At 43.2% G+C, this 25,000-nt stretch overlaps 1 protein-coding gene across 6 annotated transcripts in view; it reads left to right on the top strand.

The window, feature by feature from the left end:
- Positions 1-25,000, top strand: part of LOC126987906 (uncharacterized) — a 298,554-nt gene that overhangs the window by 178,573 nt on the left and 94,981 nt on the right. For 2 of the 6 annotated variants that reach the window (XM_050845486.1, XM_050845483.1), the window contains exon 2: positions 1,612-2,259. The exons of 2 other annotated variants lie outside the window; for them this stretch is intronic. The gene's annotated coding sequence lies outside the window, so the exon portion shown is untranslated. Of the gene's footprint in view, positions 1-1,611; positions 2,260-2,329; positions 2,484-25,000 lie in introns of those variants that run through there. 2 more of the 6 variants (XM_050845487.1, XM_050845485.1) reach the window with 2 other exon arrangements.

Here is a 25,000-nt window from a genome sequence, read left to right as displayed (position 1 = left end):
CTCTTCCCCTCTTCTCCCCTCTACCCCTTTCCCTCCCGTCCCCTCATTTTTCCTCCTCCCCTCCCCTTCTTTCCCTTTTTCCCGTCCCCTCCCCTCCCCTCCCCTCCCTCCTCTCCCCTCCACTATTCCTACTCCCCTCCCCTCCCCTCTTCCTCCTCCCTTCCCCTCCTTTTCCCTCCCCACCTCCCCACACCCCTCTTCCACTCAGCATTCCTAGCACAAGAAGAGGAAAGGGGAGTGAGGGAGGAGGTGGGGAGAGAGGGGAGGAATAGCGGTCGTTGCTTTCTATCGATTTACTCCTCTCCCTCCCTCTCCCTCTCTCTCCCTTCCTTCGTCTCCCTCCCTTCCTCTTCCTCCCTTCCTCCTCTCCCCTCGTCTCCCTCTCTCTCCCTCGTTTCTCCTAGGCCTTCAACGCTTAGGCCCAATTTGTGTGTAGGCCGACGACCCCCCGACACACACACACACACACACACACACACACACACACACACACGACGAAAGGAATAAAATGTGCAGAAATTGACGAGAGAGAGAGAGAGAGAGAGAGAGAGAGAGAGAGAGAGAGAGAGAGAGAGAGAGAGAGAGATTACCCGGTTTAGCTATCCTTGCCTGCTGGAACTGTCATTTTCCCGAGAGAGAGAGAGAGAGAGAGAGAGAGAGAGAGAGAGAGAGAGAGAGAGAGAGAGAGAGAGAGAGAGAGAGAGAGAGAGAGAGAAATAGGAATGGGAATGCTGGGAGGAGAGCAGGGAAACACGGAATAGGAAGGGAGAAAGGGACAGACAGTTGGAGGGGAGTGCCACTGTTAGCTACGCAGGAAGGGGAGGAGGGGGCGGGTCAGGGGGGGACACAGGCCAAAGGAGGAAAAGAAAGAAATGGAAAAGAAGATCGGGGGTGGGTGGGTAGAGGGGACAGGCCAAAGGAGGGAAAGAAAGGAATGGAAAGGAAGCTCGGGGTAGGGGAAGGGAAGAGGGGAGAATCTAAAGCGAAGAGATAAGAGATAAAAGGACCAGGAAAGCTAAACGAGATGATCCGATGAAGCGAGGAATAGAGAGACGGGGATAGAGGATGCTGAAAGGAGATAAAGACTGAGGCATAGCAGCGAAGTAGAGACAGAGTAAAGGACAGAGAAATAGAATGACAAAGGGAGATAGAGATAGCATGGGAAGTTGAAACGAGATGAACAGATGAAGCGAGGAATAGAGAGACGGGGATAGAGAATGATGAAGGGAGATGATATTTAAAGACTGGACCATTGCAGCGAGGACACAGAGACGGAGGGAAAGAGGGATGTTGAAACGAGATGAACAGATGAAACAAAGAATAGAGAGAGGGATAGAGGATTATGGAGACGATATATATAGACTGGACCATTGCAGCGAGGACACAGAGACGGAGGGAAAGAGGGAAGAACAGAAGGAATAAGGGAGATAAAGAGGACCTGGAAAGCTGTACCAGGATAAACAGGTGAAAGAAAGGATTATAGAGAAAAGGATAAAGAATGATAAAGGGAGAAGAGATGTAGACTGGAGCGTAGCAGTGAAAGACAGAGGAACAAATTGAGAAAAGGAGATAAAAGGTAGAAGTCCTGGAAAGCTGAATTGAGATAAACAGGTGAAAGAAAGGATTATAGAGAAAAGGATAAAGGATGATAAAGGGAGACAGCGATGTAGACTGGAGCGTAGCAGTGAAGGACAGAGGAACAGATTGAGAAAGGGGGATAAGAAACAGAAGTCCTGGAAAGCTGAATTGAGATAGACGAACGGGGGATAGACATTATTGGATGAAAGGCGATGCAGGGAGACTGAGATAAAGACAAGCGAGGGAGTGAAGGACAGAGGGACAGCGGAAAGGACAGAAGAACAGAGGAAGTGAGGGAGATAGAGATAACCGCCTGGAAAGCTAAACTGAGATGAAGAGATGAAATGAAGGATAAAGATAAGGAAGGACGCTGAGAGGAGACAGATAAAAACTCAACCCCGGCAACGAAGGACAAAAGGACAGAGGGAAGGACAGGGAGGGACAGACGGAGACAGCAGTGGCGGTGGTGGTGGTGCTGTTGGTAGTGACTGTGGCGCTAGTGACATGTTGCAAGAATCCAAGGGCGCACCAGTGGCACCAAGTTAGAGGGCCACGCGCACGCCACTCACCACTCGCCGCGCGCCCGCCCCCACGCCCGCACGCGCCTCGCAGTGCCACGTCTCCTCCAAGACCCACCAGGGAGCCTCTTGTGCCCCCTGGAAGACGCACACGCCCCCCCAGGTAGTCCACGGGGCGCTATTTACTCACCTGTGTTTATTTTGTGCTCGTGAGAAGGGAAGGCGATGTGATGATGGTGCCTCATTGTGTTGGTGGTGTTGATAGTGGTGGTGATGGTGTGATGAGTGTGGAAAATAGTGATGATGTGTGGTGATGATGTGATGGTGAGTGAAGGAATGCTGCGACGACCACTACTTCGACGATGATGATGTTGGTGACTGATGAAGGTTTGAAGTTGTGTGATGTTGCGATTCATTTCCCTTTTTCTTTATGGAGGGGTCATCATCTCTTTGTGTGTGTGTGTGTGTGTGTGTGTGTGTGTGTGTGTGTAGATGTGGACGAAAATGACTTACATGGACATTAACTGATTCTTTATGATGTGGTAATAGCCCAGTTTTAAGACCCATCCATTCTTTGACTACCCACTCCCCTTTCTCCACCTCCCCACCTCCCATCCACTTCCCTACCTACCTGACAACCCACACGCCTACCTACCCATCCTGTCACGACCCCCCCCCCCCCTCCCCCCGTACACCCTGTCCCCTCCACCTACCCTCGTGTCCAATCATCCACCCATCTACCTTTCATCCTTTCTATATTACCTGTCACTCTCCATCTACACCTGTCCCTTTACCTGGCTCCCCATTCACCCGTTTACTCGTTCATCCATCTTTCTACCCCTGTCAGCTGTTATCCATATACTTATTCATCCATATCTACTTATACATACGTCTACCTACTTACCTATTCACTTACTCATCCACTTACTCATATTCTCACCCACCTTTCCATCTTACTAACCTCTGACTCATCCATTTTCCCACTCACTCACGCACCCTAACTTATTCACCTTCCTATCCACTCATCCATTTACTCCCGTTCTCACTCACCTTACCCACTCCCTTCTCCACCCACTCACCCACCTACACACCCACCTGTCCTTACCCACCTGCATACTCACTCATCATCCCACCTACTCACATTCTCACTCATCTACGCACTTTGTCAACTACTTACATAACCATTTTTCTACTCTCCCCTACCGTCCACATCTCCCCCCTTTCCACCTGTCTCCACACCTCTCCCCCCCCCCACCCACCTACTCAGCGCCTCAGGGGAAGAAAGACAAACAGACACAGAAAGACCCAAGACTCTGCTCCAGTTCTTTGTGGTGCGAGTTAGGAGTTCGAGGCGAAGCAGAAAGAAAGTGAAAAGGGAAAGAAAAGAAAATATGTATAAGGGAGAGAATATCAAGCCTCGGAGTTCTGTCTTTTGAGGCCGTGAAAGAAAGAATGGAGGATAGCAAGGAAGAGAAGGGAGAAAAGGGAAGCGCTATTATTTCTGATGTTTTTTTTTGGTTTTGATACGGAAGAAATGATGAAAAAGAGGAGGAGGAGGAGACGAAAAGGAGAAGTCACAGAATAATGTTGTTGAGAGAGAGAGAGAGAGAGAGAGAGAGAGAGAGAGAGAGAGAGAGAGAGGATGAAAGGAAGAAATAAAGCAAGGACAGATGGAGATAAAAGATAATGAATGAAATAAAGTAAGAAGGAAACACTCACAAAAATAATTGGAACAAGCAAATTGAAGGGAAAGGAAGACATAAGAGAGAAGAAAAGTCGTTCCGTGTAAAATCTTTGCTCATTAACGTCTTGAAAAACTTAAACATGCAACTTTCCCTCGTTAATTAGTTAGTCCCTCGAGGCGTAGATGATGCTAATGATTGTGTTTTGTTTATAGACATAACAATAACACGACTTTCTCTTCTTAGGCTCGCCATGAAGGCAAACTTGAGTCATTACAATTGTGTTCATAACCACAAAGAAACACAAACTGACGACCTCGCTTTGTTGGTGCACGCGTGAAGGGAATGTTCGTTGTGTTTGTGTTTTTGGGAATGCTCAAAATACACAACTTTCTCCTTAGGTATAATATTGATGTGATTATTAAGGTTATATGTTCTCTTCTACGGTTAATATTACTGTTTTTGTTTGTGGTTTAGGAAGACAGAACAAAGACTTAACAAAAAGGGGAATATATGTTTACGAAATGTTGTTCGGTACATGGAAGAACAGGATTTGCTGAAAGGTTTAATTTAGGGTCAGGAGAGGTTTGCTGACCCTCCTTTGAAGAAATTGAGTCGTAGTAGGGAGGAAATACCGTTCAAGAAAATGCTGTTATGGAGTTTACCAGTGAAAGGTTTGAATTATTGAACTCACTGGCTATTATTATTATTATTATTATTATTATTATTATTATTATTATTATTATTATTATTATTATGCTTAGAAATATCGGTTTCAAGATTTTGTTAGAGCAAGGAAAAACAGATTGTTCTGTCTTTAGATTCTCTCTCTCTCTCTCTCTCTCTCTCTCTCTCCTGTACACACATTTAGGAAGTGAAGATATGCAGAAACAGCTTACTCTCAAGATCCCCCGCTCCTCCTCCTCCTCCTCCTCCTCCTCCTCCTCCTCCTCCTCCTCCTCCTCCTCCTCCTCCTCCTCCTCCTCCCCCGTGACGTTAAAATGGCAGTAAAGTCACATCACAGCCCCGTAACTACTGCTTACCCTAAACTTTCTCTCTCTCTCTCTCTCTCTCTCTCTCTCTCTCTCTCTCTCTCTCTCTCTCTCTCTCTCTCTCTCTCTCTCTCTCTCTCTCTCTCTCTCTCTCTCTCTCTCTCTCTCTCTCTCCCTACCTTCGTTTCCCTCAAACTCTTCCCTTCCTCCTTCCCTATCCTCCCTTCTCCTCACATTTACCATTCCTCTTCTCTACGCCCTTCATTCTTCTCCTCTTCTCTTCCTTTCCTCTTTCTCCTCCTCTCTCCTCCCTTCTTCCTCTTCCTCACTTTTTCCGTGTCTCTTCTCCCCTCTCCTCCCTTCCTTCTCTTCTTTCCTCCCTTCATCCTCCTTAGTTTCTCTTCTCCGTTCTTTCTCCTCAGGCTTACCTTCCCCCTCCTTCTCCTCCTCCTCTCTATTCCCATGCTTCTCTTTTCTCATCTCTTTATTTTATTCCTCCCTTCCGTCCTCTTCCCCTTTATTTATCTCCTTTCCCTCATACTCTTCTTTTATCCTTCCTTCATCTCCTTCACTCTTCTTTTTCCTTTCTTTTAATCTTCTCCCTTTTTTCATTTCTCCCTCCTCTTTTCATCTTTTGTTCTTCTCTTGTTTTCTTCTTTCTTTTTTCTTTGCCTCCTTTATTTACTTCTCCGACTTCCCCTTTTTACTCCCCTTCTTTTATTTTCCATCCTATAATTCTCCTTCTTCCTTCCCATCTTTGTGTTCTGTTTCTCTTTGCACGCATTCTTACTTCTCTCTTTCACCCTTCTTCTTCCCCCCATCTTCTATCTTGTCCACCTTTTCTTCCCTCTCTTTCTTCTCTTTTCCCTTCCTTTTCCTGTTTTTCCTCCCCGTCCTCATTTTAGCTCATTCCCATTTCTCCTTCCTCTCTCTCTCTCTCTCTCTCTCTCTCTCTCTCTCTCTCGACGCTCATCTCATCAGCCATGACAGACAGGCTTTATTTCATCTCCATCAACTCTATCTTCTTCCTGTCATGTTATATTCAAATTTCCTCTTGTTCCTATCTCCTTTCCTTCCTTTGTTTCCCTCCTGACCTGCGCAGTCCCTTCATTCGCTTTTTTTTGCTTTTCTTCTTATATCTTCTGCACCATTTTTCTCTCATTCTTTTTTCTATGATTTTTCTTCTTTATCTCCTCTCTCCTTCTTCCTCGTCTTCTTCTTTACCCCTTTTCTCTTTTTATTCCTTCCTTCTTTCCATGGGATCTTATTTATCTCTCCCATTTCCGTTTTTTTTTTCCTCTTTTTCTCTCCCTTTCCTCTTCCATTAGTGTTTGTGTCGTCATTCCTTTCTCTCCCTTTCTCTCTTCTTTCTCTTCTCTTCTTTCTCCCTGGTCTCATACGCATCTTTCCTCTCTTCATTTCCTCTCATCTGTTTCCTCTATGCCCGCTTTCTTTTCTTTTTTTTTCTTTTTTGCTTTCCTCCCTCTCTCTTCGCCTCTCTCCCTCCATGTATCCTGTCTTTTTTTCTTTTCCCCTTCGTTGCTTTTTCCTTCCTTTCCTTTCTCTTTCCTAACTTCCCTCTCACGTATGGCCTTGACTTAACGCCCCCTCCTCTCTCTCTCTCTCTCTCTCTCTCTCTCTCTCTCTCTCTCTCTCTCTCTCTGCTTTAAACGCTTGTCAACCCTTTCCTCCCCACCCCAGCCACCCCTTTCCTCCCTTTAACCCCCCCCCTCCCCCCCTCCCCCCAGCTTCTTTTAAGGGAAGTCGGTGATTCTCTCATGATCGTAAATGTCGACAGAGAGAAGAGGAGAGAGGGAGGGAGGAGAGGAGGGGAGGGGAGGGGAAGGAGGGGAGGGGAGGAAGGGTACTGAGTGAACAGCTACTAAAGAGGAGTTGAGGAGTAAATTTAAAGGGACAGGTGGAGGAGAGGAGAGGAAAGGGAGTGAGGGAGGAAAGAGGGGTGGTGACGAGGATAGGGTGAAAGAAGGGAAGTAAAGAAGGGAGAAAGAAAGAAAAGATATAAAGATAGGGAATGAAAGGAATCTGATAAACGGGGGGACGAGAATGAGATGGAGGGAGGGAAGGGCGGAGAAGAGGATAGGGAAAAGGAAGGGTAAAAGAGTAGGGGGAAAAGAAAGGAAAACTGAAAGGATATGGATTGTAATGAAGCTGGTCAACGGAGGGAAATATAGCACTCTGGAAAAGGGGAAGAAAAAGAGAAAGGAGGGAGGGTGAGCATGTTTTAGAAATAGGAAAATAAAAATGACGAAGTAGAATTGATGGGGAACCGGATATTTAGCAGGATATTAGAAAGAGAGAAGAACTTGGAAAGGATGGAAAAATAAGAATAGAGGAAATGGAAAGAAGGAGAAACGGATTATTTAGAAAGGTGTGGTATGGGAATGTTACGGGCAAAGGAGAAAAGGTGGTAGATATAAGGGGAAGGAAAGGGAGAGGCGAGAGGAAGGAGGAAAGGATGAAGAAGAGGTGTGAAAACTTGTTGACTGTCCAGGTGAGAAAAACAAAACACTTCACCTGTAGACGTAAACACACACACACACACACACACACACACACACACACACAGAAGCTGCCTCCATTGTCTTTGTAGTTGTTTGTAAGAAATGAAAAATATGAACTCGCAGGGAGAAAGAAACAACAAAAGAAAAAGGTTAATGAGGAACGTGGAGGGCAAAGGAAGATAGTTTGAGACCAAATTTGTGCTGGGAAAAAGAAACAAAGGAATGGAAGAAAGAAAACTGGAAAGAAAAAAAATAAAATAGCAGAAAGATGGCATCAAGTGGAAGGAAGACAAAGGATTGGAGTACGAATAAGGAAGTGGAAAGAAAAAAGATGAAAAAAATAATCCTGAGAAAAAATGACGCTTGGTAAAAAGGATAATGTGGAATGTGGAGGAGTGGAGAAGGGTAGACGGAGGAAATGGAGGAATTAGGAGGATGTTTAGGGTATAGCAGATGTGTAAGGAGTTTATACAAAGAAGAGCAAGCAATAGCAACTTAATGGTCTGTATTGCATCGCTTCCGTTGAAGAGATAGATTTTATGTTTAGTGTTCGAGTTTGTTGGAGTTCAAATCATTTCATGTGATCGAGGCTATTGATCTTGTTGACATACCTGCAGACCTGTATCATATCCCCTCTTAGTCTCCTTTCCAGCGTAGAGTTTGAGTCTCTCTAGTCGTTCTTCATACGTGTATGTTTTCAACGAGAGTGTCATTTTCACAGCGCGTTGCTGACTACTGATTCAATGCTCTTTTTGTGGTTTCGGGACCTGAAGGGCACTGCGTACTCCAGGGGAGGTCTTACCAACGAGTTGTTCAAGGATAACTTCACTCCCTGCGACGTAAATTAAAAATTCTTGGCAGTTTACCAGGCAGACTTACAGTGGTTTGTTAGTTTCAGCCAGGTCACTGATAAAGCAGCTACTAAGACCCAATTTCTAACGTACGACCAGTAGTGGGTTCCCATGCACCCATATTGTGTTTACTTTTACTACTGAACTCAAAGTACATGAATTTACAGTTGGCAATATTCTAAGACATTTTCCTCTTCTTTAACCACTGGATAATGCGACTTAGGTCTTTTTGATGGTGTTACGTTCGCCAACTTATAGTCTTTGGGGATTTTGTTAATTTCCGTTAAAGAAGCTGGTAGGTGGTCTGGGTGCGTGTAACAACCGCGATGACAAGTGGTCGGGTCTGATAAGTTGTCGGGAGGAGAAGGAAGGAAAATAAAGGCCAGTCCACAATACTTTTCGAAACTTTTGTGAAACATTTTCTGAGAGAGAGAGAGAGAGAGAGAGAGAGAGAGAGAGAGAGAGAGAGAGAGAGAGAAATTAATATAGCCGATTCATTCATTATTCACGGAAATATCGCGTGATTCGGGTATAATACATTAATACGTGCAGCTGTATTGAATTAAGCGCCTTTTGTCATGGATGCATTAATGTGTGTGTGTGTGTGTGTGTATTATGTATTCATGTAAGTATGTGTGCGTAATATTCGAATAAATGTATGAATAACTGAATGCATGTATGAAGATTTATGAATGAATCCTGGAACGTTAGCATGGATGCAGGAAAGTAAGAAAGAACGTAAGTAGACGCAACTGTATCAGAAAAGCACGTCAGGTGTATGCTGAGGACGCTATACTCGCCTTACCTGACCCTCCTCATGCCTGGCCCTCAGCCTTGGCACTGTTCGGGGAAGGCGCGGCGTCTTCCGGCTCGTCATCCGAGTACGGACAGTCAGCATCATCGGAAGTGTCTGTGTCTTCATCTGTTGAGTCGGGGGGCGCCTCGGAGTCGGTGTCTGTATCGGCGGCATCATATTCATTGCTGCTGGTGGAGTCCTTATCCTCGTCATAGGCACCAACGTCGTCATAGAAGTAATCCGGGTCATCTGACGTCGACTCCGGGTCATCTGACGTCGACTCCGGGTCATCGGTAGTCGACTCCGGCTCATTGTTGGCCTGAAGGGTGTCCTGGTACTCGATCTGCTGGGCTTTGTTCGTCACCCCTTGAGAGGACGCACCAGCCTCCAGGGCCCCCTGCTGCGGCCCCCGCCCCGCGGAGGCCCCCACATGATCGCCCTGGTCCCCAGTGGTCCCCGCCAGCAGGAGACACACACACACCAGCAGGCTCTTCAGAAGACTCATTTTTTGTGACGTGGAAAGTATATTATTGTGTTTCCTACAACAAACCTCGTACGAAGGAACTGTACAGCTAATCCACCTGTCGGGAAACGTATAGAGAAGAAAATGAAACACAATACGAATTTTGGAAAAAGAGAAGTGAGAAACCAAACAACAACGACATAAAGTAGGAAACTTCATGAAAAAGTCATTACAAAGGCCATCTTTATGACCCTCCACTGGACTGAACTGTGTGGGTGCAAAGAATAAATATGCCCGAAGAAGGAAGGAATACGAAAAAATAGCAAAGAGTGATGTCTGGCTTGTGTACGAGGGACTGCGGCAACACGGAGGAAAAAACAAAACAAAACAGGAGCGAACTGAAAACATTATGGAAAGAGTAAAACAAAGGAACATCGCACGCCGCTGCTGAAAATGCAAAGTGTGTGTGTGTGTGTGTGTGTGTGTGTGTGTGTGTGTGTGTGCAGAGATGTGTTTACATATATATTGGTAACTTTGTACACATTTCGGTCGTGAATATAATAATTTAATGAACTCCATAAACTCATAAACTCCAACTCCCCCATTCTCTCTCTCTCTCTCTCTCTCTCTCTCTCTCTCTCTCTCTCTCTCACACACACACACACACACACACACACACACACACACACACGGAGGTAAGGAAAGTATGGGAACATGAGATAAATTTTTGGCGTTCCAACACCCTTGCAGAGGAGGAGGAGGAGGAGGAGGATGTCGAGGTGGAGGTGGGGGGCGGGGGGGGGATGGTGTCTCCTTACCAGTTCTCGCAGCCACCTTCACACAGGCTCCCTAAATGGACTCCTCCCACACAGCGTTACCAGATTGTTATACTTAAGTCGGTGTTCTTAAACGTCTCGTCATCTCAGCACGCCTGTTGGAAAAGACGAAGTTGCTGGGATTTTTTTATTTTTTATTTTTTTAATTTTTTTTTTACGTTAAGGATGGGGCTCAAGGGCAACAAAAAGAGTACAAAAAAAGTCCGCTATCCGCCGCTCCCACAAAAGTAAATAAGTAAAGAGTAGCCGAAAGAGAGGTCAATTTCCGGTGGAGGGATGTCTTAGTCTCTTTATGATAACTTTAATTGGATATCGTTATTGCTTTGGGTACGACACTTTTGGGTCTGAAACTGATAAATGCAGTGTGCTGAGTACGATAATATGGTGACGCTGCTTCCACGCCTCTCTTCAGCAACTCCCGGACGCATATTCTCAATCTCTCCACTCTAAAAAAATAGTATGTGATCCCCGAGTGTAGACGATTAGCTGTACCTCCAAAACTAACTATTGAGTGTTTTGGAAAATACTCTCATTGTGATTCCCATTCAAAGTTACACAAATACCTTTCCATCGCGTATTACAAAGGTTATGTTTATATTTTCCGATTCTGAGTTAAAAAAAAAAAAACAACAACTAGGAACCGTTTATTGTTCAGCATTTATCAGCATTTTTAGCCTTTTACTGAGAACCAAATGCGTTGAAATATAAACAAACAAACGAAGCTAATTGCCTTCCGTCGCTCTGTGAGGCCTGGATGCTTTTCGAAATAACGAGTAAACATAACACGCCGAGGCGGACGCACCAATGTGAGGGAACGTTTTTGGTGCTCATGATTTTTTTGGAACGTGTAGAAAACTTTGAAAAATGGCTCAGCGAACGAAGGAATAGATGAATGTATACAGAAGGACGTGACTCCGTTAATAATGGTTAGAAATAAAAGAATAACAATAAAAAAAACACAAGAAAAGAAGGAATGTTTTTGGTCGACATAAAAACTTCCCAACAGCATTTTCTTTTACATCAAAGGAAACAGCTCAAGGGTAAACAAAGGAAACAATAATTAAAAAAAAATCCCGCTAATCACTGCTCCTATAGATGGATGTATACAGAACGTGACCCAGTATCAACACACCTCTCCACCCGAAATTAACCTCTCTTACCCTTTACTTATATATACAGTAGGACGTGACCAAGTATCGAGACACCTCTCCACCCGAAATTAACCTCTCTTACCCTTTACTTATATATACAGAAGGACGTGACCAAGTATCGAGACACCTCTCCACCCGAAATTAACCTCTCTTTTGGTCACCCGTAACTTTTATCTTTTTAGGAGCAGCGTTTAGCGGGCTTTTTTTTTCTCTACACTTTTTTTATGCCCTTGAGCTGCTTCCTTTCCTGTAAAAAATAAATAGATAAATAAATAAAGGTTAGAAAGAAAAGGATAATAAAAACACGTAAGAAAGTAAGGAATAATTTTTGGTCGACATAAAATTTCTCAACAGCATTTTTTTTCTTTTTACGTCAAAGGAAACAGCTCAAGGGCAAACAAAGGAAACAAAAATGAAAAAAAGTCCGCTAATCACTGCTCCTATAAAATAAAGAGTTCAGTAAGTGGCCGAAAGAGAGGTCAATTTCAGGAGGAGAGGTGTCCCGATACTCTCCTCTTGATTTTAATTCACCACTACATTGAATTTAAACCAATTCTTATATGTGAACAAATAAATAAAGGTAATAAAGGAAAAGAATAAAAGCAAGTACGAAGGAGAGGAGTGTTTTGAGGTCGACAGTAAAATTTCTCCGCCGTTTTCTTTTGATTCATGATTTAAATTCAAAGCAACCCTTCTTTAAACATGTAAGTAATGAATAAATTGAAACACACACACACACACACACACACACACACACACACACACACACACACACACACACACACACACACACACACACACACACACACACGTTATTGACCCCTCATCAGCGGGTATGTGTACGGCTTGTGTTGCTCAAAAAGTGAAATTCTCTCTCTCTCTCTCTCTCTCTCTCTCTCTCTCTCTCTCTCTCTCTCTCTCTCTCTCTCTCTCTCTCTCTCTCTCTCTCTCTCTCTCTCTCTCTCTCTCTCTCTCTCTCTCTCTCTCTCTCTCTCTCTCTCTCTCTCTCTCTCTCTCTCTCTCTCTCTCTCTCCCTCTCATGTGTAAATGGATCACAAACACAAACTCCTTTTCTTGTCCCCATTCACTTATTCAATATCTCCTTTATCTAATCTTTTGTTTGATTCATATTGTTTCCTTTTTCCTTGATTGCTTTTTTTTTTCGTGACGTGGAGTGAGAAGAAGGAAGAGAGGGAAGAGAATAGCGTGAGAATTGAGTGGAGTAAAAAAGAGAGAGAGAGAGAGAGAGAGAGAGAGAGAGAGAGAGAGAGTAGTTTTCCCCTTTTTTCCCCTGTGTATAGATTTTTGGTTCATCGCCTCTATTGCGTTCGTTGTGTTTATGATATTACCTGAATTCATTATGTCAGGTGAAGCTATTGGGTTCATAAAGCACACAGACCACCGGTGAGTGTGTTTGGGGCGGAATTAGCTAACTGTGTGCGTTTGTGTGTGTGTGTGTGTGTGTGTGTGTGTGTGTGTGTGTGTGTGTGTGTGTGTGTGTGTGTGTACTGTAAAATGTCTGCCGCTAAACGTCAACTTGTAATCTGTAATCCTTTTATAGTTTCATTTTTTATTTTGTTTGTTTTTTCTCATTTTCATTTCCCGTTGTTGTTTTTAGCAATTTCTTTTTCTTTCGTTTTTTCTTTTCTTTTTAAATTTCGCTCTTTTCGTCACTGGTATCTTGTCTTATTCTCTTTCTATCTTTTCCTTTTTCATCAGTTTCCTTTTTTCTCCTTCATTTTTTTCTTTTTATCTTGAACGAGTTTATTTTATTTTCTCCTTTTGCCTTTTCTTCTTCTTCCTCCATTTTCTCTTTCCCTTCCATCATCGCCGCTTCCACTTTCTTCCCCTTTCACTCAATGCTTATCGTCACCTTTTTTATGTGTTTCTCTCTCTCTCTCTCTCTCTCTCTCTCTCTCTCTCTCTCTCTCTCTCTCTCTCTCTCTCCACATGTTATTTTGTTTTCCTCCTTCATTCTCCTCCCCTCACACCCTTCCCTGTTCATTCCCATTACTCACGTCTCCCTGCATCGTTACTCTTTCCTCTCCTCTCCTCTCTCACTCCCTCTGTCCCCTTTTTGCTCCCCTCCCCTCTTCTCTCTTCCCCTCTCCACGTAAGCGAAGTAAACCAACCCTCGTCGCGTGTTGCCTCTCTAGTACAAGATTGTAGATGCGGACATACGTATCACAACCATTTAGGGAAGTACTGTTGCAGTTTTGTCTCTGTTTTCAGTGGTTTTGGCAACTGGAAGGAACGGGAATGAAACAGTAATAGGAGAATGTTTAAACACGAGTTCTTAGGAAGAGGAATAATTATTAACGCGAACATTACTAGAGTTTGTTTTGTTTCTCTGTTTTAAAAGCCCAGTATGTTAAGGTCATTAGTTTAGTTTATTTGCCTCTTCTTAGCCATTGTGTTGTAGTGGTGGTGTAGTGGTAGTGTGGTAGTATTGTAGTGGTGGTGACATTGTGTTCGTGATGGTAGTGTGGTTGTTAATTATTGTTTGTTGAAAAATATTCGTGTGTTTAAAAGAAAAGTGGAAATTAGTCAAGTTTAGTCTGTTGATATATTGCTGAATCAAATTATCGCCAGCTTACAAAGAGGGATTAAGAAGGGCACCACTCCACATGTCTCAAGTCTCGGTAGTACTCCACTCCAGTTTTTTGGGTGACTGTACTCTACATCACACACCCTGTCAATAGCTATGCCTGGAAAACACACTTACCTTGCTAACGAGAAAACACACGTAAGGACAAGTGTCGGGGTGAGGCAGGTTAGGAGTGTAGGTGAGTGGAGGAAACATGGAAACATGGAAACATGGACTAGCAGGCAGCAGAAAGCCTGTTGGCTCATTACTAGGCTGCCTGCGTTCAGTGATTTAATCAATCCGTTTGCCACAGAAGTGGCTTGCAGGGAAGGATTAAAGCAGGAACGTTCAGTTCACTCCTGTTGCAGCAAAGTGGCGATCAATGCGTTTCTTGAAGGAGTTGATGGTCTCTGCGCTAACCACTTCTGCAGGAAGGCTGTTCCAGTGGCGAACAACTCTATTCGAGAAGTAACTCCTGCCGATGTCGGTATTGCATCGCTTTGCTTGAATTGTTTTTCCGTTGTTTCTTGTTCTCAGGTTAGTTTGTAGCGTGAAGAGTTTGGAGTGATCAACGTTGCTGAGCTTGTTCAGGTACTTAAAGACTTGTATCATGTCTTGGAGGTGTAGAGGGGAGGGTGTGTGGATCAGTCAGTGTACTTCCCTCATGGTGGTGGCGGTGGTGGAGGTGGTGGTGCGTGTTGACGGGGCTCCTCTTTCCCTCTCCTCTCCCCCTCCTCTCTCCCCTTTCTTCCTCCCTCCCACTCCTCATACAAGATGGAAGAGCAAAGGAGGGAAGGGGAGTGGTAGGGAAAGGTCGAGAGAGAGAGAGAGAGAGAGAGAGAGAGAGAGAGAGAGAGAGAGACGCCCTTCCGTTTATGTACCGGTGTGGGAATAAGGGAGAGTAGATATGGGGAAGGGAGAGAGAGGAAGTGAGGAAGGAATGAAGGGAGCGACGGAGTGAAAGAGGGAGAGGAGTGAAAGAAGGAAAGAAAGAAGAGATGAAGGAAGGAAGGAAAAAGGAAGGAAGAAAGGAAGGAAGGAAGGAAGGAAATGAGAAAAAAAGGAAAGAAGGAAGATATGAAAAAGAAAGAAAATAATAAGAAAGGAAGGAAAGAAAGAAGGAAGAAGAGGAGGCAATTAGAAGTGAAGAACAACAGGTATTATTATATTTTAATGTATCCTTTTACTCCTGTTGCAATTATACTACTATTACTACTACTACTACTACTACTACTACTACTACTGTTGATACACGCACATACTGATGAAGACATACGGACACGCAGACACAGGCAGAGACAGACAGACAGACAGACAGACAGACAGACAGACAGACAGACAGACAGACAGACAGACAGACAGACAGACAGACACACAGACAGACAGACAGACAGACAGAGACACACAGGCAGACACAAACACATTGACCCCCAGTGGACGAATCGAAGCTCACATTCTTTCCTTCACCTGCTTGGCGCCACGAGTCTGTATGTCGACGTAGCTGTTCCTCCTCCTCCTCCTCCTCCTCCTCCGCCTTCGCCTCCGCCTCCTCCTTCAGTGTGTTCTAGAAACGGTGCGTGAATGGATTAGTGCAAGGGACAGGTGATTATTGGACCGGTCGGAAGGTGTGCTGGTGTGGTAAGGATAGCCGGATATAGTATAATCAGATGGAAAACAGGTGTGTAGTTAACAGGTGAAGGCAAAGGGTAGGTGGGTAGGTAGAGGAGGATGGGTCGTGATGGGGATAGTGTATTGGTTAGTGCTGTGTGTAGTGGGTGGTGCTTGAAGGTGTGGTGGTGTGGTAGACAGTTGATGTGGTGATGTGGTAGTGGCCAGTGTTCCTTTTGTTGTGGTGGTGGTGTTGAGGTTATGTTCGTAGATGAAGTTCATGATAGTGGTGTTGGTGGGAAAGGTTTTGAGCTGGCTGTAGTGGTGGTGGTGGTATCGTGGTAGTGTCAGTATTATGGTGGTGATAGTACTGTGGGGGTGGTGGTAGTTCTGTTGTGGTGATATTGTTGTTGTGGTGGTAGAAGAAAAAAATATCGGGGTGGTTTTCGTGTTAATGGTAGTGGTGGAAACTTGAGATGTGTTTTTCGTGTTTGCTGTTATTGTAAAGGGTAGTGCCGATGAGGATTGTTTAGTGGTGGTAGTGGAGTAGAATGTAGTGGTATGATTGTAGTGGGTAGCATGGTTGTTGTAGAGGTCTCGGTGGTGGTGGAGGGGTAAGTTTTTTTTTCTCTTTTCTGGTGGTGATAGTGGACGTGTTAGTGGTGGAGATAAGGGCTTGGTGATGCTGTTGTTGTTGTTGTTGTTGATGGTGGTGGTGGTCGTGTACATAATGGTGTGAACAATGTTGGGTCAATTTTTCGCTTTTTCTCGGTTGGTGGCAGTGGAGGTGTTAGTAGTGGAGAGGAGGTGGTGGTGGTGGTGGTGGTGATGGCAGTGCGGGCAGTGTCGGGTTCGCCTGTTTTCAGAAATCCGTGAAATTGAAGTTAGTTACGGATTAGAGAAAGAGAGAGAGAGAGAGGAAAAAGAAGGGAAAGTTTGCTCGTTTTATTCTGAGTCCGAGAACGCCAGCGAGTCGTTCCCATAGCAACGTTTGTTAATTAAGAGAGTGAAGTGTGCACCGGGAATAGACGGAAAGAAGATAACTGAAAAGAAACAGATTTATTGTTGAAGAAATGCGTGGGTGAGGAGATAAGTGATTGAGAAAGAAAAAGAGAGTAATATGAAAACGAAGAATAAAAGAATGGAAGAGAGGTGATGAGCAGCAGATTCAATGTAGGAGAAATACGTGAATGAGGAGTTTAGTGAGAAAGAAAAAAGGAAAGAAAAGAGATGCATTTATTAAGAGAGTAAAGTGAAGGATAAAAGAATGGAAGGGAGGTGAAGAGAAGCAGATTTAATGTAGAAGGAATACGTGGATGGGGAGATTAGTGACAGAGATAAAATAAATAAAGAAAGAATAGAGTTGATGTATTAAATGTATTTGAAGAAAGAAGAGGAGGAAGAAGAAGATGAAATGAAGGAGGGAAAATAGAGGAAGGAAATAAAAAGAGTTACTGTATTTAGTGTTTTTTTGGGAAGAAAGGAGACGAGGAGGAAGAGGGGGACGGAAAGAGAGAAAGGAAAGGAAAGAGTTTGAAATATTACATGTGGTTAGAGATGAAAGAAGAAATGGAAGAGGAGGAGGAGGAGGACGAAGATAAGTAGATGAATAACAGAGGGAAATAGAGAGAGGAAGGAGAAAAGAAGAAAGAGGAGTAGAAGGAGGAGGAGGGAGAGGACGAGGACGAGGACGGAAAGAAAGAGGGAGGAAATAAAGAAAACAGTTACTATATTAATTTCCTGGGAAGATAAGTAGATGAATAACAGAGGGAAATAGAGAGATGGAAAAAAAGAGATGCTATATATAATGTGGAAGGAGGAGAATGAAAAAATGAAGTAAAAAAAAAATGGAAAAGGTTTGTAGTATTTGATGTGGGAGGAGGAGGAGGAGGAGGAGGAGGTGGAGGTGGTGGTGGAGGAGGAAAATGGAGTGAGATTGAGACTGGAAAGAATGGAGAATTTATGCTTTTAATGTAATTAGAGGAGAGTGAAAAATGGAGGAAAGTGAAGAAAAAAGCGAAAATAAAGTTAAGAGATATAAACTGCTACAAAAAAGAGGATGAAAAGTGCAGTAAGCTCTTTAAAGGCAGGGAAAGGAAGGAAGCTTAGAGAAAAAGAGGAGGAAAATTTTTGTCCTGGAATTCGCGGGAAGAGAGAACGAAGGGATTTCCGGGAACGAGTGAGTGACATTTACAAAAGCCAAGTGAAAGGAAGAAAACGAGGAATTGAAGAAAATATACTAAAACCGTTTGAAACATTAACAAGGAATTGAAAGAGCTTTGAAGGGAAAAAAATAAGCATTGACCAACTCTATAATGGAATAATGGAAGGAGAGCTCAGGAGAGAAAATTCGTATTGGTAGGAAATATAAGAAGGAAATGAAGGAATTGTGATGGAAAAATGAACAAAAAATAATCAGTTTAGGAGATTGAGAAAAAAAGATGAGAGAAAAAAGGTAAAAGATGAACGTATAGAAATGTATGAAGTTGTAAATGAATAATGAAACAAAATATAGCCAAATGAAGGAGAGTAAAATAAAGAGTTTAGGAATGAAAGTAAAAACAAAACTATAACTGAAGGAATTAGAAGAAGGAAATGAAGGTAGGAGATACGAAGGAAAGTTGTTGAAAGGAAAATGAAACAAAGAAAAAAAACTTGAGAAACGAACGTATGAAATGAGATAAAGAATTGAAGAAGATGCAATAGGAGAAAATGAACCAAAACACAGTCATTGGAACCAGAGTGAAAGAAATAAAAACCGCTGAAGAATGACCGAATAAAGTGAAAAAAAACTGCGTCTGGAAGTCTTCATAAAGGAACACCGAGGGAAAGTTTGGGAGAGTTAACTTTGAACCAAAGGGACGGAAGAAGGGAGGAGAGAAAGGGAGGTCCTCTGACTTGGCCCGTTATGAGAGAGAGAGAAGTATCACATGATGTCCAAAATCTCTCTCTCTCTCTCTCTCTCTCTCTCTCTCTCTCTCTTACACACTTGCTTCCACATATCAATAAAAGAGGTTTTCAGAAGTGTCTAAGAAGTCACATTACACTTATATCCCCCTTCCCCCCCCTCTCTCTCTCTCTCTCTCTCTCTCTCTCTCTCTCTCTCTCTCTCTCTCTCTAGATGGTTTCCCAGCAAAAAGAATGAAAAATACAGATTCCGGTTCAGACTTCTGCGCTGCTGCATCTGAGGTCATCAAGAACAAGGGTACATTTTTTTCCCTTCCCCTCCCTGTTTTCCTCTCTCTCTCTCTCTCTCTCTCTCTCTCTCTCTGCTTTCCTCCTTTCCATCTTTTTTCCTCAATTGTCACTCATTTCCTCTCTGTCTTCTCATTCTCCTTTCTTTGTCCTTCTTCTTTGTCTGCTTTTATTCTTTTCCTCACGTTTTATCCGACACTCATCTTCCTTATTTTCCTCTTTCTTTTTCCCTCTTTCCCTCAGTCTTCTCCCTTTCCTTTTATCCCCTCCTCCTTATTTGTGTCTTAATCCTTCCATTATCCCTTATTAGTCTCCCTATTACAGTATTTACACCTCTCCTTCTTCCTTTTCCTCCTCCTTCTCTGTGTCGCCTCTCCATCCATTTCCCTCTCCCTTCATCCACTCTTGTCTGTCATATATATTTTTGCCTCTTCCCTTTATCTCCATCTTTAGCACTCTCTCTACTTTCCCTTCATTCCTTCATCCCTCCAGCATCCTCTTCGTCTTTTCATTCCCTCACTCTCTTTTGTTTTCATTGTTTCTATCATTCATCATTCCCTTTTCGTGTCTTCCTCTTTCCTGTACTCATTTTTTTCTCGCTTTTTTTCCCTTCTTTCCTTTTCCTCTTCGTCTTTTCATTCCCTCACTCCCTTTGGTTTCTATTGTATATCATTTATCATTCCCTTTTCGTGTCTTCCTCTTTCCTGTACTCCTTTTTCTCGCTTTTTTTCCCTTCTTTCCTTTTTCTCTCCCTTTTTCTATGTTCCTTTCTGTATACCTCCATTTTTCTTCGTCCCTCCGCTCCGTTTCCTCATATTCCTTCCCTTCACCCCTGTCCCTCATCTTCTCTCACTGCATTCCTTCCCTCTTTCCATTCCTCCATCTTCTCCCCTCCCTTCACTCCCTCCCTCTATACCCCCCTCTCTTTCCTTCTACCACCCTCATCCCCTCATCTTACCTCACTCCCTCCCTCCTCTCTCCCGCCCGCCCGCCCTTGTGGTTCAAACAGCGGCTCAAGTTACAAGGAAGACCTGTGGAAGGGCAACTCAACCCCCTCGCCAGGTGTCCTTCGCTCCTCCGCCTCCTCCTCCTCCTCCTCTTCATCATCATCATCATCATCATCCTTCTCCTCTTCCTCCTTTCACTTTTTCGTCCTTGTTTCCCTTTTTCTCCATCTTTTCCTCCTCCTCCTTCTTGTCTCCTATTTATCGTCCCCTATCTTTCATTTCTTCTTTCCTCCTCCTTCTCCTCTTTCTTTTCCTCCTCCTCCTCTCCATCATCACTTATCCTCCACCTTTTACCTCTGTTCCCTTCCTCCTCCAACTCCTCCCCCTCCTCCACTTGATTCTCATTTCTTTCTCTGTTATTTTTCGTTCTCCTCTCCTCCTCCTCCTCCTCCTCCTCCTCCTCCTCCTCCTCGTCCTCCTCCTCCTTTTTCTCCTCTTGCACTTGGTTTCCTTTTTCACGTCTTCTACTCTTGGTTCGGTTTTTCCTCCTCCTCCTTCTCCTCCTCCTCCTCTTCCTCTTCCTCCTCCTCCTCCTCGTGGCGTCGGCGGCGATCGATGGCTGACGGGAGTGCTTGTGGAGGATCGATACCTGTGTGTGAACCTTTTATTAGGACGGCGTCAGGTGTGGTGTGGCGGGGTGGAGCGAGGGGGGGAACTACGAAGGGAGGAAAGGGAGGAAACGAGGGAAAGGGAGAGAAGTCAGGGCGATAGGAAGGAAATGAGGAGGCTAAAAAGGAAAAAAAGGAAGGAAACTAGGAAGAAAATGAAGGGAGGAAATGAGGAAAAGGGAGAGAAGTAAGGCTGATAAGGAGGAAAAAAGGAAGAGTGAGATGAAAGAAGGGAGAGAGGATAATGATTAATAAGGAGGGTAAGAGGGAATAAATTAATGAAACTAGGAAGGGGGAAGATAAGAAGAGAGGAAACAAGGGAAGGGAGATGTAAGGTCGATAGGGAGGAAACAAGGGAGAGAGAGAGAGAGAGAGAGAGAGAGAGAGAGAGAGTAATATGTGTAATTGAGCGTAATTGTAGAAGTGAGGCGATGAGACACTGACAAGAAGGAGGAGGAGGAGGAAGAGAAGAAGAAGAAGAAGAAGAAGAAGAAGAAGAAGAAGAAGAAGACAATAAGAAGCAGAATAAAGGAAAATAGACTTCAAGGATATGTAATACGAACACAAATTAGATAATAGTGAAGAACGAAAAGGAGGAAGGAAGAGAGAGACTAGCGTGACACAGGCGGTAACAGGAGGAGGGAGAGGTGGGAGAGAGGGAGGGAGGGAGTGGAAGTGGAGGGAGAGGTGGGAGAGAGAGAGGGAGGGAGGGAGAGAATCAGCTGTGACTCAGGCCATGGCGCCCACTGGTCTGTCTGCATGCCTGTCTGTGTCTGTCTGTCTGCCTGCCTGCCTGCCTGCCTGCCTCTCCCATGTATGCCTGACTGCTTGCCTGTTTGACTGCTTCCTCCTCCTCCTCCTCCTCCTTCTCCTCCTCCTTTTCTTCTATCTTCTCGCTCTGGTTTTTCTTCATTGTTCTCGTTTTTTTTCCCTTTTATCCTTGATCGTGTTCTTCGATTTTTCTTCCTCCTCCTCCTCCTCCTCCTCCTCTTCTTCCTCTTCCTCCTCCTCTCCCTTTTTCTTGTCAGTATCCTTACCCTCATTTAGTCAACCATAATAGCGGTACAAATCCTCTCCAGATATTAGGTAACACACTTTTTGTTTTTCTTTCTCATATCTCGATTCGCTGTTCTTTTTCTACCCCTGTGATGTAACCTTCTTCCTTTTTTTTACCTTCTCTCTCTCTCTCTCTCTCTCTCTCTCTCTCTCTCTCTCTCTCTCTCTCTCTCTCTCTCACACACACACACACACACACACACACACGGCAGTCGGCAAAATGATTCCTGTTTCCTTTTTTCTCCGCGCCCTAGTGATTCAGGCTTGCCAGTGAAAACAATGCTGACCCGAGCGAGTAATTCCTGTTTTTACGTTTCGGTCTGTGTTTGATGATAATTCTTGCCTTTTTTCCACGGCAGGATGATTCATAAATATCCCCTCTGATGCTAATGATGTAATGAACCTAATTACATGACGGTTTTATGACAGAAATTAAACACCTATTAAATTGTGATATATATAACATGCAGTTGAGTTATCTTTTGTATATACAGAATCAAAATTGTCTTTCTGATGTTAATAATGTAATGAAACTAATCACATGTCAATTTTATAACATTAAGGGAAAAAAACGATTAAAGTGTAAAATAAATATAATTCAATTTGGTGTTTTTGTCACGTCAAGTTTAGAACCCAAAATAAAAAATCTAATTAAGTGTAATATATAAAATGCAACTTAATAATTTTTTGTACCTACTGAATCAAAATTGTCTGCGCTCTGAGACGAAATGAAAAGGAAAAGAAAGAAAAGAAAAAATAAAAGTAAAAATCCAATCAAATGTAATATATAAAATGCAACTTAATTATTTTTTTTTACCTACTGAATGAAAATGGTCTGCGCTCTGAGAGGAAATGAAAGGGAAAAGAAATAAAAGGAACGCGTGACTGATTGTGGAGAGGGATTGTGATGGCTCGGGCGCCTCACCTGGTCTCACCTGTCCACCTGGCGCTGATTGGCCCGCGCTACCTGTTGAAGGCGACGTGACGGTGGCGTGCTGGGATTGGCTGGTGCTTTTTATTGTCACATTTTATTTTCTTGTTTTATGTTCTTTTTCTCTGTTGCATGCTACCAAGGGTTATATGTTGTGTTTTTCTTCGTTCTTTTTGTCTTCATTCGCTATTTTCCTCAACTTTTTACTTCTTTTTTTTTCTTTTCTCATTTTTTTCCTCATATTCCTCTTTCTTATTCTTTTTTTTTTTTGTTCTTTATTTTCTCCTTGTTCTTCTCTTTCTTCATTTTTTCCTCTTTTTCTTTTTCTTGTTCTTTTCTTCTACTTTTTTCTGCTTCTTCTTCTTCTACGTATTCTTCTTCGTTTTCGTCTTTGCTTTCGTCTTCCTTTTCTCCATTCCTCCTCCTCCTCCTCCTCCTCCTCTGCTTTGGTTGAAGGGTAATTTGATCCTCCAATCCTCAGCCTTATTAGCGGTTGTTTGTTCAGTCTGGCGGTGGTGGTGGTGGTGGTGAAGGTGGTGGTGCTCGTGGTGGTGGTGGTGATGAAGGTGGTGGTGGTGGTGGTGATGATAGGGGTATTTAAGATGATGGTGATAGTAGTATTTATATGATTTTTATTTTTTAGTTTCTATCAATGTTTTTTTTTTAAGATTACAATTGTGTTTTTATGATCGTTTTTATTGAGTCTGTTTTACTTTGTTCTTCTTTTTCTGTTTATTTTGTTATTTTTCTCTTTTTTTCCTCTTTGTATTTGCTTTTGGCTTCGTTGATAATTACTTTCCTTCTCCTCTTCTTCCACCTCCTCCTCCTCCTCCTCCTCCCGCCTAGAAAACGAAATTGGAAATGTGTAAATTGCCGTGACGGAAAGAAATTGGTTACCCGATTTGTGTGTGTGTGTGTGTGTGTGTGTGTGTGTGTGTGTGTGTGTGTTCGGCGGTGGAATGGAGCGGTGAATATGCAACCAGGTGTCCGATTTCCTTTGTTTGTTTGTTTGTTTTGTGTCTCATTTGTTTATTTGTTACTTGTTTGCATTGTGGGTTTGTTCCCTTTCGTTATGCAATGGGACTTGTGTTACTTATGTTTAGCTTTCATCCGTGTTATCTTGATTGAATAAAAATAAGTAGATAGATAATTTAATAGGATAGATTGATAGACACAAACAGATTGACAGAGAAACTAACAGGTAAACAGATTGACAGAGAAACTAACAGGCAAACAGATTGACAGGGAAATTAACAGGTAAACAGATTGACAGAGAAACTAACAGGTAAACAGATTGACAGAGAAACTAACAGGTAAACAGATTGACAGAGAAACTAACAGGTAAACAGATTGACAGAGAAACTAACAGGTAAACAGATTGACAGAGAAATTAACAGGTAAACAGATTGACAGAGAAACTAACAGGTAAACAGATTGACAGAGAAACTAACAGGTAAACAGATTGACAGAGAAACTACCAGGTAAACAGATTAACAGAGAAACTAACAGGTAAACGGATTGACAGAGAAACTAACAGGTAAACAGATTGACAGAGAAACTAACAGGTAAACAGATTGACAGAGAAACTAACAGGTAATGAATACATAAAAATACAGATGAATCGATTAATAGGCAGAAAGGTGGACAAAAAATAGATAGATAGATAGATAGATAGACAGACTGGTTGACAAACATAATCGATAAATAGATATAAATAGTTACGGTGGTAAGTAGGTGGATAAACAGGTACATACATACATACATACATACAAGCATATATACATACATACGTACATACATACTGGGTTCTAATGAAAGTGTGCGATAAGCTTCAATTAAGGCCATGAATGTTTTAGCTTAGTCTCTCTCTCTCTCTCTCTCTCTCTCTCTCTCTCTCTCTCTCTCTCTCTCTCTCTCTCTCTCTCTCTCTCTCTCTCTCTCTCTCTCTCTCTCTCTCTCTCTCTCTCTCTCTCTCTCTCTCTCTCTCTCTCTCATATTTTCTTTCTTTCCGCCCCATTATTAATTTTCCTTTCTTCCCCTCACGTCCTTTTCCTCAATTTCCTTCCATTTCCCTTTTTCTCTCTATCTCCATTTTTCTTTCATTTTACTCCATTCTAACATCTTCCCCGAGTTCTCCCATTAATCTGTCGTTCTTTTCCCAGCTTTCTTCTCATTTTCTTTTCCTTCATATTTTTCTTACATCACTTTCATTTTTCTCTCCTGCTTTTCTCTTGCATTTCTCTTCATTTTCATATTCCTCTTTATTCCCTCTCCTCTTCTCCCTCTTCCTCGTTTCTCCACTTCTATATGACCAAGATGCCAGGGAGTGGTAGGGAGTGGCAGGGGAGGTAGGGAGGGGATGGAGTAGAAAGAGAGGGAGGGGGAGGAGTGGAGAGGAGGGGAGGGGAGAGAGGAAGGTGAAGGAGGAGGGGAAGAGAGGGTGGGGAGAGTAGGAAAAGGGGAGAGAGGGAAAAATACATGCAGAGGGGGACTAATATATATTAATTTTCTCTCCCTCTCATTTATATGCAGCATTTTTATCATTATGTTTTTTTCGTCCTCATTCCCTTGCTCAGTGTCCTTATTTTATCCTTTTCTTTGTTTTACTTTCTCCATCTT

The sequence above is a fragment of the Eriocheir sinensis genome, chromosome 67 (genome assembly GCF_024679095.1).
Source record: "Eriocheir sinensis breed Jianghai 21 chromosome 67, ASM2467909v1, whole genome shotgun sequence".
Classification (NCBI taxonomy): Eukaryota; Metazoa; Arthropoda; class Malacostraca; order Decapoda; family Varunidae; genus Eriocheir; species Eriocheir sinensis.
The sequence above is the reverse complement of the archived record's forward strand: the minus strand, read 5'-3'. Positions and strand labels throughout refer to the sequence as shown.